Source organism: Thermobia domestica, chromosome 5, assembly GCF_964235325.1.
Source record: "Thermobia domestica chromosome 5, izTheDome1.hap1.1, whole genome shotgun sequence".
In the NCBI taxonomy this organism is placed as follows: domain Eukaryota; kingdom Metazoa; phylum Arthropoda; class Insecta; order Zygentoma; family Lepismatidae; genus Thermobia; species Thermobia domestica.
This window is the reverse complement of record NC_137458.1, coordinates 52159378-52175906: the sequence shown is the minus strand read 5'-3', so window position 1 is coordinate 52175906 and position 16529 is coordinate 52159378.

Sequence of the window (16529 nt, the reverse complement as noted above, 5' to 3'; positions counted from 1 at the left end):
ATTATCATTAAAGTATCTGAATTAACATTATTTAAAACAAATTAACAACATAATCTGAATTCCTTAGTTTTGTTGATTTGTCGTTCCGGCGTCCCTTCTGGTCGCTGGGACCAGGGCGGTCGCCACGTTCGCCCCGCCCACGCGACGGCCCTGCATGGAAGATCAAAAAAGCCTGGAAGCATCAACGACCTTGTACTAATGATCTAGAAATTCATGGATTCCTACCGCTGTAGAACTTGGTGGACGTAAAGCGAGGAAGGTAAAAAGTGCATTTTGTGCTTCTAGGGATATGAACTGGCGTCCTCTGAAGTGATTGCCCAAGGAATGGAACAGATGATAGTCGGAAGGTGCAATGTCCGGGAATTGTGGCGGATTCAATACTGTTTCCCGTCCAAAACGTAGAATGATGTCCCGTGTCATCATAAGCTTATGGAACTTAGAGTTGTCGTGCTGCAGTAGGACCCCTTTAAGATTCAGAGTGCTGGCTCTATAGTTTTGAATTTTTATTGAACATGTCTCAACTGCGGACAGTACCAAGTTTTATTGATGCTCTGACTAACTGATAGGAGTTTCCTATGCACGATGTAGCGAGAATTCCACTAAACATACAGGAGAACCATCTTCTGATGTAGTGCTGGTTTCGGCAGTTTTATAACCGCTTCATGCGATGCTAACTAACGAGGACGATGACGCAAAGCTTCGTACAGATTCCACTTCTTATCGCATGCCAACCAGAAACGGAACTTTCCTCAGACGACACAGCAGAGAAACACAGGTAATTTTTTCGCGTTCCCCTCTTGCCCGGAGTCAAATCATGTGGAATCCATCGACCCGACTTGTAGTGCTTTCCACGTTGATGGAGATGCTGTCGAATGGTTTCACCACTACTAGATTCAGTTCCTCACATGTCTCGCCACTGCTTGCCTCAATTGCTGCCCGCAGCTGTTCAATTTGTACATGTGTTGGTCTTCCTGCAGATGGTGCGTTTTTGAGTGTTTCGTCACCGTTATTTAGCTTCTTAAACCACCGCTGCACTGTCCGCGTAGTCAAGACGCTCTCTCTAAAGGCCTGACATACAGTATCTTTCGCCCCGCTGCAGTGACGTTTGACCCCAGTTTGAACTCGTACAGCATACACACCCTTATACGCTCTGTGGAAGTCCTATATTCATTCTTCCCTTACGCAAATTCACGATGTAACTGAACTGCCACAATCAAATAGTATGTTGAAATAAGCCCACACAAACAACTGACCTTCGTCTTATCTCCATTCGCATTCAATTCTCGGTGTGACAGCTAATTGAACACAGACCCCCACAAAAAGGGACAAATCTTTCTTGGTTGCGTTTATAATTTGAATTTGAGAGTAAATAATTACTTACCTTTAGCATTGAAACAACACCTAGTAATAATAATTGGTCTGTTTCTTAACTCTTTGCCTATTAATAAAAGGTGCCACACTTAAAACATAAATTGTATAGGTATAGGCTAACTTCTGAACGGAATGAGGTAGACGTATGAATAATACAGCAATTTTTCGCTTGTTCCATGTAGATATTTTTAAACAGAAAGGCAGATATTGAAGTCTACGTGTGTACAAAGTGCGTGTATAGTGTTGCCAAATGTAAGTGAAAGTGTACAAAAATATTTACCAAACATGGAAAATCGCAAGTCACACATGTGCATGGACGTGCAGTCCAGACTTTTCAGTGAGTATTTGCGGTTGGATTGCTAGTTATCGTACTTGAAGAAGAACGATATATTTTCACTATCAGGTTGTCTAGGATTCTCCCATTAATGGCGTACCTGTAAAAAGTGGTTTTTGAACATTTACACTACGCACTGGCAACACTGCGTGTGCTTAATTGCCAGAGCATGTCCGTTTAGATAGTTTATTACATGAAATCACTGAGAACACTAAATTAAAACATTGAAAAAGTAGGAAATATATCCTAATTTACATGCAGCCTGCAAGCCTGTAAGAAGTGGATAAATATAGGCAAAGTGAGAAGTAAATAGGTAGTGTGCTATTCATCGTCTTACTTGGTGTGGTGTGTTTCGTGTTGTGCCGTAGTGAGAAGTTTCTTTGTTACCATGAAAGACTACACAAAGGGCACGGTGTCTATTGTTGAACATTTTTTGGATCAAATTTTGTTCTAATTTGATAGCATTGTTGCAAGAAAGATTTCCAAATAGTATTATGCCGGAAATATCAACAATTCAGCGATTAGTAGCAACATTTCACGAAACTGGATCTGTACGTGATAAACCAAGCAATAGACAACCGCATGATTTAAAGAAGAGGTGATTCAGAACGTTGAGTGATTCAGTGATTTCGCAATCACATAGGAAGTCAGTTCTTGATACTGCGCACACGCAAATATACCAAAAACAACAGCACGCAGAGCTTTTCAGAAAAAGCAGCACCTATTTGCATTTAAGATACACGCTGTGCAAGAATTGAAGCAGAAAATCGAAGTCGCACGTCTCAGATACTGTCGTTGGTTTAAATCGTTAGTTAAACAGCAAGAAACTTATATTTGGACAAAGTTTTCTTTAGTGATGGTTCCATTGAAACGGTTATTTGAATAGCCAAAATTCACTATATTTTTCAACTGATAATCCCCATGTGTTTCACGAGTAACCACTTCATCCAGAGAAGATAGGTGGGTGTTGTGCAATTTGACGACCTCGAATAATTGGTCCTATTTTTTCAACACCGCTGTTGACGATGCCGTGTATCGGGATATAATCAGCTAATTTATTTTCATGCAGGAACCTGACGAACGCGATTGTTGGTTGAAAGATGGGGCTACAATCTCACGCCTCAAATGAAACTATAGATATGTTAACTGAGTTTTTGTCGCTACAATTTCGGTAAAAATTTGTGATGCAGTCGCTCTCGGGAGTTGGCATCTCCAAACCTTTTCTTTTGTGGATGATTAAAACAAATCTTTCTTACAAATATCCCAAGAACTGAACAAGACCTGAAAACCAACCTCTACAGAGCCATTGTGGAAATGAACCTGTCAACTATCCGTGAAGTTGCTCGGAACATGTTAAGACGTCTGAATCTTTGTTTGAACGTGAATGACGGACATTTTCAACATCTATTGTGAGACTACCATTTGCTTCCTTCCACACAGGGTTGCAGGATGCATGAAAGTTACGCATTTGTTCCTACTTTTTCAATGTTTTTATTTAATGTTTTCAATGATTCCACGTGATAAACAGTATCTAAACGCACATGCTGTTGCACTTAAACACATATAGTGTTGCCAGCGCGTAGCGTAAAAGTTCAAAATCCACGTTTTCACAAGTATGCCATTAATGGCAGAATTCTGGAAAAGCTGATGGTGGAAATGTTTTATAAATAAATTGTTACACTGTGTAGTGTATTCTACTTTAATATCTCTTAAAAAATAAGTTTTCTCATTCTGGTTATCTATTGGTTAATTGTTCTGGTACTATTGTATTGAACATGACGTCATGTCTGGCTCCGTGATTTGAATTCCTTCTGCCTTTTGTCAGATTGACTTCAAATCGGGTGCGTATTAGTTGGATTTTTTTTAAGTGTAAAATTGTGCCTCGCAATTCAATGGACAACGAGGGAATGGATCGAAGACGGAAGTGTTCATTTATTTAGTTCGGTAGTTTGTGATTTTTTATTATAGTTTTTTTCTCCAGTGTTTTCTTTCTTTTTTTAATATATGATATTTTGTGTTTGTGAAACTTCCTGCCATCGTTAGCTCCCGAGTTGACCATTGGAAGTTGCCCGTTTCATATACAGGTAAAAGTAGTGTTAATGTATAATTAAATTCAATTATTTTTTGCTAATTTGATATTAATCTACTGTTACTACCGTGTTACATATATAGAGAGAGGTTAATTGAAATTGAAATGTGAAAATATATACTATATATTTACATCTTGTTCCATATGAGCTTCACTTATATATATATATTTGTTGGTTACTTGTTCTATATGATCACGTTAATAAATTGTTCATTGGTATACCTTTTAATTGAGGATAATGTTTTGATTTTGAAAAGCCTCTGGTTTCTACTATATCTACCTAAGGGGGGTATCCAATCTAATAGCGTGCCGTTATGTATGTGTTGTATATGCTGCTGCTATGATGCGTGGAAATATTGCTTATTATTAAATTATCTAACTAGTGGTACGGTTCCTTCCTTGACTTCCGGTGGGGCATGTATGATACACTACATATAAATGGTTTGAAGTCAATCTCACCAATTCGAGGCTTTTTACATATTGAATTAGTTTGTTAATGCCCTTGCGGTTCGTGTTATATATTAAACATGGCCGAAGGTGTAGATAAAGATAAGGTAGCCTCAGATACTATATCCGGATTTGATGATGATGGTGTAAAAACGCCGCTTCTAAATATAGATAAAATTGATAGGTTATTTTTTGGAATTGAAAGATTAGGAGAAATGTTAGAAGACATAGCTGGAAAAGTGGGTCCGATGTCTTCTGGGATACTTGTTAATAAGGATAACACGGGATTTGATCAGTCAACGGGTGCTATTCCTAAACGTACTAGTAAAGTATCTGGTAATAGATGCCATAGTGATTATACAAAGGTAATAGGTGATGACGCTCATCTCCGTACCAATTCTTCTCGTTTGGAGGATTATACTGCTTTGACGGTGTTAAATAAATTTGTGGAAAATCTTCCAATTTGTGATGGTAATGATCCTGACAAGTTGTTCAATTTTATATGTAAAATTGACGATTTTTTAAGTGGTAATGAATTTCCAATTCGTTGTGTGGTATACGCTTTACAAACAAAAACTAGAAATCCATTACTACAGTGTCTTAAGGATAGTGTTAAAACAACGAGGAACTGGGGAGATTTATGTAAATATGTGATGACTGAGTTGCTTTCTGATGTGGCTATACAGCAACTTACCACGAGATATTTTTATAAACCTCAGGGCGAAAGTGAAGGGGTCTTACAATATTCACGTAGACTTGATCAAGTATCACGTATTTTGGATATTCAAATCTGTGATGAAACGTACATCTTAACGGTGGCTAGTGGTTGTAGACCGGATGTTAGATCGCATGTATTTTATAGTGAGCATCCTCAAACGCGTGATGAACTTATGAACTCTTTAAAGGCTTACTCACAGTTAGAACTCTTTACGAAGCTGCATCAAACAACTGTTGGTGGATCATCATTCGATATAAATCGTAAAAGCAGTGACTTTAGATCGCGTAGTGTAGTTCATCCTCATGTACGAAACAGATCGGGTAATTTCCACAAAGGACAGGTGTCTAATTTTCAAAAGGATTCTGATACTCGGCAGATTCGAACCTCGGACTGTGGTGTACGAACCTTACCTCCATTAGTTGGGAAAGGTGGTATATTTATTGAAGTCGATTTGTATGATAAAAAATACTTTGCATGTTTGGACAGTGCTTCAAGTGTTAATTTTATAAGTAACGAAGTGTTACAGTATTTACTACAACGGGATTCGAACCTAAAAATACATGTTAAGAACTTTGTGGGGCGTACTGCTACAAATTATCGTTTAGTGTTACACAAATATTGTTTGCTCCCGTTGAGAATTAATAAGCAAGAGTTAACTGTTTGTGCGTATATAAACGAACATTGTCCCAGTGGCCAACATATTACTTTAGGAATGCCTTTTATTGAGCAGACGGCCTTTAAATTGGATGTTAAGGAACGAAGTATATTCTTTCCTGATCACAATTTCAACATTGCGTATGTTTCCAAGCCTTCTTTTGGTGGACAATATTCTGGCCCTTTTCCTTTTGGTTGCAGGAAGACGGGTCCTTATTCTACATCATATTTGATGGGTTATCTTACAAGGAACCGCACATCCTGCGACAAACCAAATGTTCAAAACCAGCTGGGCAGTGAAGATAAAAGCCTTTTTCATGGTCAAGGTCATAACACCTGTTGCATTCCTGATACAACGAGCGAGTTCTCACTAGACCAGGTGCCACGTAATGCAGCCTTGCCAGCCGGTCAACAACCTGTTGGAGATAAGGAAGCAGTACTACAGCAAGGTAAAGCATGTGTTACTAAATATAAACAAAACTTTGCTTTATCTGAAGAACCTGTTATTTTTAAAAATGCTTGTTCTGCTTTAAATCAATTTAATGACTATAATTCTTTTTTAAATTCTTGGTCTTTAACGTCACAAGCTACTAATAAAGATTTTTTTCAAAATAAAAAAGTAATGAAATATAAAAATGAGTTAAAAGTTAAATCACCTGTTGAATGTAATGTTGTACAGGGTGTTTCAGAAGTACCTTCGAACAGCAATGAGGTATTAGCGATTGATAATAGAGTTATGCATAATTTAAATAACAAATCATCTGTTAACCAACTAGATAATACAACTAGAAAATTAATTGTGGAAAACATTGATAATGAACTTATTAATGAAGATCGTACCTCACCTTTATTTGTACAGGATATTATAAATGATTATACTGATGTGATTACATCAAATATCGGCAGAATTAAAGATTTTAAGTACAAGTTTCGGGTTAAGGAGGATACGGTGTTTCGTGAAAAACAATACCCTATGTCTAGTAAACAAAAGCAAGAAATGTGTGTAATTTTAAAAGAACTTTTGGATAACGGAGTTATCGTGGAGAGTACTAGTGAGTATCGTTCCCCTTGCTTTATTGTCAAAAATAGTGCAGGTAGAGGACGGCTAGTTCTAAACTTTGGTAAATTATCTAAGCTTGTGGAAGCTGATAATATACCCACCCAACACAAGTACATACTGATCATGTGTAAAGAATGTTCCTCGAGGTACATTGGAATGTACATGATAGGTACGTGAATAGAGCAATCATGTGAAATACACATGTAAGGAATAAGGTTACTTCCGGCCAAAAGTACGTGCATGACACATACCGAGGAATGTATCTATTATGTGTATATCACGTACCGTGTATGTACTTGACACATTTACTTGGCATTGGCATGTGCCAGGAATGTACTAGGCATGTCAGTAATGTTCCTTAGGGCAGTGCTATGCAACTGGGGGGGCGAGTACTTAAATACTAAAACCTTAACGCTTCATTTGTACTTTCGAATTTAGAAGCTTGTACTTTTCAAAAAAGCCAAGCAACTAACTCTGAAAATATATGCCCTCCTCCGGCATCTGTGTGGCAATTTAACTATCTATTAAAATACTACAGTAACATGTACGAGCGACCGAGCTCTAACCTATAATCTTAGCATTCAAACCTTTGATTTACGGTTATTTGTGATTTCACGTTTATAACAAAGACAAATATTTTTAAAAGAGTGTAGTTTAAATAAATTACTGAAATAAATATTTTTCACAAAGTTTATCCTTTTAAATTAGTGTTCAAAGGCCTTTGCCTTTAGTAAGCCTTCTCCGAAATACATGCAAATGATTTGTGCTGCCATCTTTGGAGCTCTTTTAAAATACACATATGTTTCTCGACAATGAGATCTCAGAAACTACAGGCTCTAGAAAGATGACGTTTTCACTGATCGATTGCAAATTTCATGTAGATTGTCCAGTTCTAATTGAATATTTAAAAAAACATGGGCACTATTTCTTTAGTACATTTTTACGGGTACATTGGAAGTGTTGAAATTTCAAAAAATAAAATAAAACATCACATCCTAATCATTACACATTCCAACACCACACTGTTGTATATAGCGGTTGTATATGTCTCCGGCATTTGTTTCATAGCCAAATAATAATGGAAAAGGAAGGATAACCATTTCTCCAGTCTAAGATGAACTTTTTTGGGGAGTGTTTTTCCCAATAAGCACCATATATAGACTGACAATATATTAATTTTGTATGTAATGTATTTGCTTATTACATACTGCATGCAAGAAGAAAGAAAACACTGGTCGTACATGAATTAGAAACACTGGTCGCACCGGAAGTAGGCTCAAATCTTGCAAACGGTGCGAGATATTCAGAAAAATAATCGAAAAATCCCCCTTTATGATACCCCTTGGCTATTTTTAAATCAATACGTCTTTAACTTGTGTCTGTAAAGAGATATGTACAGATGTTGTAAGGAATGATAAGGCGATATATGCTCATATGCGAATAATGCGCTGTGTAGAGAGCGCAGGTTCAGCTAGTTTCTTGCAAAAATTCTTCAATCGAAGATTTATAATCGCCACTGATTTTCAATTTTGTCGATATTATCTTCAAATTCCACAGAAGGTGAAAGAAGAAGCTAAATCAGTAAAAGATGTTTCACCGGTTTCAAGCTTATTGCCACTGAAAAGCGACATTTCCTGAAGGATGTCTATATTATCAGGCTGAATTTCTTTAAGGAGTTAGTTTATACTTAAACTTACGTCTTCCCGAAAATTTTATTTAACGTCTAGTTTTAACGTACAGGTTTTGAACTAATTCTCTGCTGTGTAACGTCACAATATAACCATCAATGCTAATTTTATGAGGACAATTCTGACAGTGGGGTTTAGAATGTTACAACCTAGAGACCGCAATACGAAGCAACTTACGCACAACCATGCCATGGTACATGGGGTATGTGCCATTCACATTCCTCACATTCCAGTGAAGCATGTAAAAGTACCTTTCAAGTGTCAGACATTCCTCGAAAGGCACGTACCTAGCGACACGTGCTATGCATATGAAATGTACATTTTTCAAGTACCAGGTACGTAAACGGTACATATGGAACTTAAATGGCACGTTCCTAGAATGTACCTGGTTGGGTGGGTAGTCACCCCTAACATGGAAGAATCTATTGCTACACTGGCTAATGCTCGTATTATGTCTAGATTCGATTGTAAAAGGGGATTTTTTCAGATAGTATTGGATGAATCCTGTCGGAAATATACGGGCTTTTCTTTTGACAATAAAAGTTATCATTTTCGGGTACATCCTATGGGACTCTGTACCGGGACGGCGGCTTTAGCGCGTGCTATTGATACTGTATTAGGTGATTTGAAGGAACAAGGTGTCGAAGTATATGCTGATGATATTGTACTCTATTCTGATACAATTGAACAACATAAAACACTACTTAAGACTGTGCTTGATCGACTTCGATCACGAGGTCTTACAATTTCACCAGAAAAATGTTCCCTCTTTCAAACGGAGATAGATTATTTAGGATTTCGCGTAGGTGGAGGAACTATGCAAATGATTCCGGATCGACTTGAAGCTATACGAAATTTACCTGCTCCTCGTAATAGGAAGGGTGTCAAATCTCTTGTTGGGTTTTTGTCTTTCTATAGTCGATTTATTAGTAATTTTGCTGAGATTATGCGTCCCATAACAGACTTAAAATCACCTAAAATTCCCTTTGTTTGGGGTAAAGAACAATCTGAGGCATTAGCTCGTATTAAGGACGCTTTTAAAAGCAGGTTATCTTGAAGATTCCGGATATAAGTAAAAGGTTTTTTATAGAAGCAGATTCTAGTTTGCGAGGGTTCGGGAGTGTGATCCTACAGAAGGATTCCAGCGGTTTCTATCAACCTGTTGCGTTCTATAGCAGAAAACTGAAACCTTCGGACTACAATCGTCCTATCTTTGCCTTGGAGTTGGCTAGCTTGTACAATACTATTACTCGTTTTCAGCACTATCTTGTTTCAAGATTTACAATATTAACTGATAACCATGCTTTAGCTTGCGTGTTGCGTAACCCTAAAAAATTCACACGATATAGTACTATGATTCATAGATTGTTAGAATTTAAATTCGATATCTTACATGTACCTAGTAACAAGATGATTAACGCAGATTTTTTGAGTCGAATATATGATGAACCTATAGATGAGGAGGTATACCAACGTGAATTTTTGGCTTCAAGCCTGTTGAATACTCCTTTGGCATTTTATAATGTAAAAGAACAGCAAATAAAGGATCCGGATATCTCTGATATTTATAAGAAGACTGAAGCTGCAGGAAATGTCTGGAAAGAATATCGTTTGTCACGTGGTTTATTATATAAAAGAAGCGTACGCGCCTTTGGCGCGGGAGACCCGGGTTCGATTCCCGGCGGGAGCTCATGTGGTTCGGATTCCACGTTAATCAGTAGGTCCACGTCTCATATAGCCTCGCTGCTGAACGGGACGTAAAAATCAATCAATCAATCAATCAATTATATAAAAGAACAAAAGCACGGTATAATCCTTACAAGGTTCTATTGCCTACGTCTTTACGGCCTTTGGTATTGGAATATTATCACTCTGGAACTTTGGTGGGAACACATACGGGAAATTTTAAAACACTTAGTAAAATTAAACGTTATTTTACGTGGCCTTCTTTGATTCGTGATGTGCATCAGTACGTGCGCTCATGTCATGAATGTCAGATTTCGAAACCACGTTTTGAAAAGCCCCAAGGTCTTTTGTCTAATAAATATGTAACACAACCCCAGGGACATTTATACTGTGATTTGGCTGGTCCGTTAATCCCAAGCAATGGCTATAGGTACATAATGTTACTTGTGGATAACGCCTCCCGTTTTTTGCACTTAGTTCCATTACGTAATGCGACCAGTAGAATTATTATTAAAGCAATGAAGGAGATATTTTGTCGTTTTGGTCATTGTTTTGCTTTATCTACGGATCGGGCTAGTTATTTTTGTAGCGAGGAGTTTCGACGTTTTCTTTTTGGACTAGGGATCAAACATATACGTAGTTCAGCTTACTTTGCGTCCGGAAACGCAGCTGAAAAATATGTTCAGACTGTAAAGAATGCCTTAAGATGTTATTGCTCTGAGAATCAGACGGTATGGAGCAATTTTCTATATCCGATCCAATTTTCTCTTAACGTTTCTGAACATTGTGAATTAAAGGCATCACCATTTGAGCTTTATTTGTGACGTGAAGCTCTAGATCCTTTATTAGTTAAATGGTCTGTAAAGGATTCCGACCTGAACTTACATAATTCAGTAGAGATATGGTCCCATGCCTTAAAAAATATGCATAAAGCTTGGGAAAATAGAAAGAATCTTTTCCTGCAGCGTAATAATCCAGTTACTTTCCAGGTGGGCCAATTAGTTCTTTGGAAATCTCACTTTAAGTCGTCCATAACAGATAAAGTTAGTAAATCTTTGTCGCCTCTGTGGCTTGGTCCTTACCGCATCGACTCCTTTGCTGGTCCGAACACTATAATTATTTTAGACGAAAGTAAAAACCGAAAATTTTCTTCACATGTTAGCCAATTAAAAAAGTATGAAATGCGTGAAACTCCTGAACCCGAATTGTAAATTTTGCTGTAATATTTGTGAGGTTCTTACACTTATTTCTTTTTCAGGTGTAAGGGAGCTGTTTGATTTAAAAAAAATCCATGTTTGTTCCAATTTGTAAAGACTGGCCAGTCTACACTTCTATTTGAGATATATTATTCTGCGCCTAATGGATATGAATCTTATCGTCTATGGATATTTAAGGTTTATTCAAGCCTATGTTATGTTTACATTCTATAGCATGGTAGTACTCTACTCTGGTTTTTGTGTTTTACCAAAACTACAATATATTTAATGATATGCTTCAATATATTTTGTCAATTTGGCTTTATATTATTTGGTGGTCCCTTTCATTATTTATTTATGGTTTGTTGTTTTGTCTTTTCATACTTCATATTCATCTATCACCCTTACTAACAAAATCGTTTTCATTTCCATAAGTGTTTCATATTTCTGGTAATTCAAAAAATGTTTCTTACATTTTTTGAATTCCGGGGGGACCCACCATGTAGTGTATTCTACTTTAATATCTCTTAAAAAATAAGTTTTCTCATTCTGGTTATCTATTGGTTAATTGTTCTGGTACTATTGTATTGAACATGACGTCATGTCTGGCTCCGTGATTTGAATTCCTTCTGCCGTTTGTCAGATTGACTTCAAATCGGGTGCATATTAGTTGGATTTTTTTAAGTGTAAAATTGTGCCTCGCAATTCAATGGACAACGAGGGAATGGATCGAAGACGGAAGTGTTCATTTATTTAGTTCGGTAGTTTGTGATTTTTTATTATAGTTTTTTTTTTCTCCAGTGTTTTCTTTCTTTTTTTAATATATGATATTTTGTGTTTGTGAAACTTCCTGCCATCGTTAGCTCCCGAGTTGACCATTGGAAGTTGCCCGTTTCATATACAGGTAAAAGCAGTGTTAATGTATAATTAAATTCAATTATTTTTTTGCTAATTTGATATTAATCTACTGTTACTACCGTGTTACATATATAGAGAGAGGTTAATTGAAATTGAAATGTGAAAATATATACTATATATTTACATCTTGTTCCATATGAGCTTCACTTATATATATATATTTGTTGGTTACTTGTTCTATATGATCTCGGTAATAAATTGTTCATTGGTATACCTTTTAATTGAGGATAATGTTTTGATTTTGAAAAGCCTCTGGTTTCTACTATATCTGCCTAAGGGGGGGTATCCAATCTAATAGCGTGCCGTTATGTATGTGTTGTATATGCTGCTGCTATGATGCGAGGAAATATTGCTTATTATTAAATTATCTAACTAGTGGTACGGTTCCTTCCTTGACTTCCGGTGGGGCATGTATGTTACACTACGATTGTCACTTACATTTATCAACACTAGACACGCACTTTGTATACACGTAGACTTCAATATCTGCCTTTATGTTTAAAAATATGTACATTGATCAAGCTAAAAATTGAAGTATGATTTACACTTGCATCTCATTCCGTTCAAAAGTTATTCCATCACTTATTCCAACTTGCGTTTTAAATGGGACACCCTACACTATGGTCCAGAAATCGATGTTATCTATCACATTACATATAAGTATTTGTAATTCAATCTCTCTATTTTTCATATTATTTCAGGAAAATATAAAGAATGCAAGGCTGAAGGTCTAGTCTGTACGGCAGAAGAGGTTACCCGTAAGTTCACTACTACCTAAACTTGATGCTAAATAAACAAAAATACATCCATCCATTATTATCAATATAGTTGAGATGAAAAGTTAACAATGCTTAATATAGTATCTTGTGTACAGAATAATATCTTTATGAGTACTCATTATGACAGTATTTGAGTTGTAAAATTATTTTACATAAAGTCAGCAATAGTGTTAAACAATGAAAGGTGAAGATATGCTGCTCTTTTCAAAATGACAATGTCGGTACGGAAATTCTGAAGTAAAGAATGCACTTTCCTGACCTCCAAGCGTAGATGTGGTGTTGATGTTGGAACCACGCTGATGTTGGTCTTCCTTTTGTTCTACTCTTTGAAGGTTCCCGCTGAGTATGTTACGAAACAGTGTGGACCACGTTTGGGCGTACAGGAGGGTGGAATGACAATAGGTACCCTTAATCTAATCCCAGATCTTGGGGTCGCACATACACTCATTTTTGCAAACGTCAGAACCGTGTTTTACTGCTTCATTTGTTGTTTTTTTACGCAGTTTTGCCAAACATGTCAACAGTGATCAAGTAAAAATAAATGTTGATTTTAAAAATGATTCTAAGAAAGAAATTATAAAAACATGTACTATTGCTATTAATAGTTCAATATAGAATATTGAAATATATTTGTAACGCTCTTTATAATTATTTTTTGTATCATTCGAGGGGTCCTTCTATGTAAGGAAAGAAAAAAAACTCCGTAATATTTTCAGTATTCTTTTGATCATTATATAGGTTGGTTTTAAGATAAATTAGTCTGAAATTAGTTCTTATCCTAAGAATATTATTATTTTTTAAAGGATATATAAACACATGAGACACGAAAAGCATAGTATACAAAATTTGGTTGATCACTTAATTTGGAGTTTAGAGTCCCTTTAAGCACCGTAACTATGTGAAGCGCAGACTTACAACTTATTTTCATATCATGTTTTTTTCTTCAGAATTCATAGGTGTAAGATCTATATAAAACTATTTGATTTGCTATGCCCACATAAGAGATACATGCGCGGTTTCAATACAATTACTGCTACTCCAAAAGCAGCAAAAACGGGCTACTGCAGATAAGAAAGATTGCAGTAAGATGAATAACAGAGGACGAGCAAGCATTTCCGGATGTTTCTACCGATTCGTCACTTACTGTTTACATGACAATAACTATCCAAATCATAGATAAGGGAATATGAAACGACCAAGGGAGGGCACTGTGGCTTAGTGGTAGAACACTTACCTATCGGAGGTGTAGTCCATGGTTCGATCGCCGAACAATTATTTCTCTGATTGACAACATCACATTCGTACTTGTTACACGGTACTCTAGTTTTCTCAGAACTTCTCATTTCACCAATTCTTCCATCACAATTCACTTCCCTGGATTATCCCCTACCTTAGCCTAAAGGACAAATCCTGTGAAGGTGAACTTTAAGATTTCGAAACGACCAACGTATGCACTTAGTGAACATTATGGCGGAAATCTAATATATTCAAAGTACAGCACACTACGTTGTATATGATAAGTTGGATTTTCACAAAGTGAACGCATAATAGGTAACCTGCAACTTGGAAGAAAATTTGAATGTTAGTCATGGGTAATTCAATTGCTTAGTCTTGTACAGAAATATCCATACTCCTGTCATACTAAAGTTCGTGATCACAAACTGTGTTCAAAAAGTTTTTGCGGCATTGCTATGGGTCATCACATGTGTTATTTAGGTGTACTTTCAGCTATGTAACGTTTTTGTAAGGACTTATCCTCACTAGTGAGAAATTCAAGTATTTGAACACTTACAAGATCACCCTTTCAAGCGATTTGCCACACGAAACGATTCATTAACAGTCGTTGTTTGATAGGGATGAAGATGTTTAATAAGTAGTTCTCATGTATCTTTTAACTCAGTTTATGAACTTTACGAGCAAGATATACTAAAACTTAGGTAATGAATGAGGCAGACAGAAACATCTTGGTTCTCTTAAAAGTAGGTGTGGTATATATTATTATTATTTATCTTTTCCTGGATTTATCTACAAGACATTTTCCAGGAAAACTATTATTTTTAAATTTAAAAGCTTTCAATATTATAAGCGTAGATTATGATAACGCATTGAGCTAAATAAAATATTTATAAGTAACTCTCATTAGGTATTGCCATGTAAGACGAACTTGTGTACAGTTTGTATAATCAATGTAATTATTGAAGATCCTCTTTGAACGCAATTTTGTTTGGGAATAATTTCAGAATCACCTATCTCTTCAAGCCGAAACATTCCTGCGAGTTGTGGATGCTACCCACTCTGTGATGATGAGAACTATAGGTCAATTCCTGGTGGCGTTTTCAGGTAAAGAAAACTGTTATAAAATTAGCACGGAACATGTGAATTTAGAAACTTACGAATTAATACACACTTCTTAACGATGAGGAAAATGTTTCAAAGAAGTGTTAGTAAAGTAATGTTAAAGCCAAACTAAGCGAACAATGATAGTTTCCTTTATAAGTGGGCTATAGTATAATTCACTGCTAGCCTTTCACTTCAGTTGCAGGAGATTTTCCTTTTTTCGTTGAGTTCAGTACGAGTAACACATATTTAAAATGGCTGTGATGATTTATAATACTCCTAAATATTATGTTCGATCCGTCATACACTCTTCTCTACCAGAACGTAATCAACCAGCGGATATTTACAAAATACTTTCATCTTTTTACTTAATCATCTTGTATAACACTTCCACGACCAGGAAGAGATCAAGGACATAGTTAAAAGTTGGGTCCAACAGAAGGAGCTTGAATTGAACGACTGTGGGACATAAAGTACATACCAGATTTTAGTGTATGGAAAATTTCTACAGTTAATATTGATAAAGGTTTCTCCTACCACCAAATAGTTGTAGTTTAATTTTTGAGAACTCTTCTCAGAATCACTGTACATATTTTATTAATTTGCATCTCCATAATATCTCTTTGTCAAACCTACTTATATTGTCTAGAAATAAGCAGGATCTATACTTGTTAAAGCTCTAATACATCTTCCTGTTAATTGATACATTATCTCCTTACATAGCTTCTTACATTGATAAGGTAATTTTTTTCTTCACGTCGTAAATAATTTAAATCTCTCGATATATTGCTTTATCTATGTAATCTAGAAATCCAATATAGGCAATAGTGAAAAAAAGGCGATGGAAAAATGCATTTTTTGCAAGCTGCATTATTCTTTACACTACATTTTCGTGACAGCATACTTAACAACGTTTAACTCTGATGCGAAGGGAAGCAGTTCTAATTTAATTCCTCTTCTTTCTTATGAACATAGTCTTATTGCGCTTATAAAAGAATCATTTTTCGTGCTTGTGTGATACTTGGAAATCGTTACTAGACATTTTTAACACTTTCCGAAAATGAACTCTTTATGCTTGTATTGGAGAATTTGGGAAATTCTGAAATAGTTTAACCTTCCTCGGCCCTGTAGGGGCAGTCATAACCACTTTCAGGCTACAATAAAAACTTAGAAGTTTACCTGCTTGCTTCTACCTGTTAGCTATTTTCGTATATGTTCAATACTGTAGACTTGGAAAAAATAAACATAATGG